This window comes from Chenopodium album, chromosome 4, assembly GCF_948465745.1.
Source record: "Chenopodium album chromosome 4, dcCheAlbu1.1, whole genome shotgun sequence".
NCBI classification, from domain to species: Eukaryota; Viridiplantae; Streptophyta; class Magnoliopsida; order Caryophyllales; family Amaranthaceae; genus Chenopodium; species Chenopodium album.
This window is the reverse complement of record NC_137837.1, coordinates 58,270,482-58,273,849: the sequence shown is the minus strand read 5'-3', so window position 1 is coordinate 58,273,849 and position 3,368 is coordinate 58,270,482. Positions and strand designations below refer to the sequence as shown.

Below are 3,368 nucleotides of genomic sequence, written 5' to 3'. Positions count from 1 at the left end.
AACGATTATATTAAAAGAGATTAAATTTAGAGATACAATACTGAGAAAGGATAAGCTTCCTTGTTCAGCAAGGACACAATCCCGAGAGAATAAGTAAAGTAATCTGTTTATATTAATGTATGAGTGCGCGTACATGAGTATCATAATGCCGAACTATACTATTTATACCTAGGAACAACAAGGGTTAGAAAGATATCAAATATATTCAAACATGGGAGATCCTCTTGATTTTATTCTGTTTCCCTGTTCAACAGGTGTATTCTTGGTAAGTATCTTTGTGATTGATATTCTGATCTTGTCTGCCATACTTGTTCCAATCAGGCCGTTTTGCTTGATTTAGTGTATTCTTTGATCATAGGATGATGCCCTAATTGTATTGGGTTGCTTGGTGATACGGTCCCAACACCACATAACGTAACATTTTTACTATTCCATGGGGGTTTCTGATTTATTACAGATATATGCCCCAATTCTCTAATCTTTAATTTGATCACATGCTTTAATATATAACTCCTGTTAAAGAATTGTATGCTCTTGTTATTTTACAATTAGATCAAGGGATCTTTGAATATTATTTGCAAACTATTTTATTTTAAGGATTTAAAACCGAGATCCATGTTTATATACCTGTAATCATCCAAAATTCTCAATTTAGGTGATAGAGGACCTTATGTTTGTCATTATCATTTGTGCAGGGTACCTGAAGTTATAGGTATGCCTATTATTGTTGGTAACGTCTCATATCTTGAGTGGCTCAAGAATTGTACAGGAGACTTAACCTCGGCAATAACTGTAATTCTGATGGATACAAGGTGCTGCTATTGTTTAGTGCAATGCTAATTGTCAATCTGAGAAGTGGGCAGATACATTAGTCATTTAGGCTCTTGCCATTTGCATGTTCTTATCTCATTAGATTTTGTAAATGAATGTGATTCTGTTTAATGTAATGGGAGGTGATTTTCTTCTATGTTTTTTTTTTAGAAAAGCTTTGAATGTGAACATTAATTTCCTGTTAATTGTGTTTGATAACAAGTTCAACTATTTTATCAGTGCAGGATTTGTGTTTCTAATCATTGCATTTATTCGTTTTTTAGTTAAAAGTTCAAAGATCATAGTTTGTGATAAGTCATGTTTATCACAATGAGTATGCTATATATTTTAGTACGAAGTCTACATATTTTGGCTTTGGTTAATTATGCCAATGTTTAATAGTGGATTTCATCTAAATATGATGTATATTTGAATCTAACTTTAAGATTTCAGCTGATCCATATAGCTATAAGATCAGGCATTCTCTTTCTCGCATCTATCTCATTTTTATCTGTTGACGGGTCAAATTTCCACACAGATAGATGAAGATCATCATAATAGCTTCATCTTCATTGACTGCAACAAGGGTCCTGGAGCTAGATTCATCCATGCTACTCTTGATATGACCATTTAAGATATTCTGTCTCCTATCGACGTGCCTGCAATTGTGAAATCGTTCTTTGATCACCATAAAGTTGTCAATTATGATGTCATACTAGGCCTTTGTTATTTGTTCAGGTGAATTAACAGATAGTGGAAAATCTACAAGTATTGTCAGGAGTTTCATTTCATTATTCAAGTGTATTTTTTATCTTATAATGCAGTATCAGAACTTGAGGAGAAAAGGATGTCCTGCATCTAATTGTATAATTTGTGCTACAGGTAACAGAGTTTGTAGATGGGATTTTCATCGGTTGTTCATCAATGAATCATGCAGTAGTTGATGGAACTACACTGGAATTTTTGGAACATATGGTCAGAGATACATATGCAACACAGTCCTATTTCGATGTCAAAGCTACCGATTCATGAACGTTGGTTTCCTGAAGGATATGGTCCATGAGTCACCCTTCCCTTTATCCATACTGATGAATTCATAAGAAGATATGAGGCACCTCAACTAAGAGAAAAAATAATCCATTTCTCATCAGAGTCAATATCAAAGCTCAAGATGAAGGCAAGAATAAAGGTTGGAGAGACTAATAAGAAGACCTTATCATTGCAAGCATTGTTTGCGCTAGTCTGGAGGTCTATTACCTGGGCACGTTGTTTAGCAGGTGATCAGAAGACTACCTGCTTCTTGGATGCTAAACTGAGGCAAAGGTTAAACACTAAACTGCCTCAAGATTATTTTGCCTAAAAATTCATGTCATTCTTTCCACTTTGGTTTTTTGGACGAATATTGTAACATTACAACTTTTTTTTATGAAAATATGTAAGTTTATATGTATGTAAGTGTTTATATATTAATTTAAGTCAAAAAATGCAAAAATAAAAAAAAATTGGGCATTAAGGGCACCGGTTCTGAACAGAATCAGTGCTAATAACTGTTTTTATTTTATTTTATTGGGGCATTAAGGGCACCGGTTCTGAATAGAATCGATGCTAATAACTATTTTTTTATTTTTTTAGGGCATTAAGGGCACCGATTCTGAACAAAACCGGTGCTAATAACTGTTATTGCCACCGGTTCTTAACCGGTGGCAAAAATCATACTTTTTGGCATCCCTCAAATTAACACTGGTTCAAAACCAGTGCTATAGGGGAGTTTTGTACCGATGCTCTTTTATATTTTTCTTCTATTGTAAAGAATAACAACTTTTGCAATGTAATTCCTACGTGATTAATACATGTAAATAAAATCAATTAACTTAGGGATCGTTTAACATCACTGTCGTTTTTTGTGTTTTTGGTTTTTTATTTTAAAAATCTTATGATAAATGTCATATAATGAATCAAAAATTAGTCAAACTTATTGAAATCATGATAATTTTGAAAACTAACAACTGAAAAGTGAAAACACCTTTTTCTTTGGTTTTTAGTGTAAAAAATACTAGAAACTGAAAACAAAAAACAATGCCAAACAAACTCTTAGTTTTAGGTATCACGTTGTAAAATTGTTTGGTAATGAAATTGTGGAAAAGAAAGAGCTAGTATAGGCCTCGCTAGGGCTAGAATAGTTATTCCCCTACTAAAGGGAACGTTATTTTATTACCCTCGCTCATGAACTAATTTTTGGTACAAGTATACCAATTTGGGCATGGGTAAACTTATGATTCATGATAAATATCCCTTTAACTCTACTTGGGAGAAAGACATGAATGAGGTTTATGAGTTTTCCTAAATCTCATAGACGACTCCTTACTAGTTTATTATAAAAAAGTGTAATGATAGGATCAACTCTAATTCAAGGTCCCCCAAACAATCAGGAATTCAAATCCTGATACACCCTCAAATGTGTAAAGTTGTAGGCTTTTAAAGGGCCATGGGCATAAAGGAGAAGGATGCCCTACGATGGGCACACCTTCCTTTGCGCAACTTGGCTTCCAATTTCACTA

General features: G+C 33.6%; 1 long non-coding RNA gene across 1 annotated transcript; it reads left to right on the top strand.

Annotated features, from left to right (window-relative positions):
• Positions 1–692: 692 nt before the first annotated feature.
• On the top strand, positions 693–2,355 carry LOC145627026 (uncharacterized). The gene is made up of 2 exons (XR_014111274.1): positions 693–812; positions 1,349–2,355. It is a non-coding gene; the product is annotated as an uncharacterized LOC145627026 (long non-coding RNA).
• Positions 2,356–3,368: the final 1,013 nt, after the last annotated feature.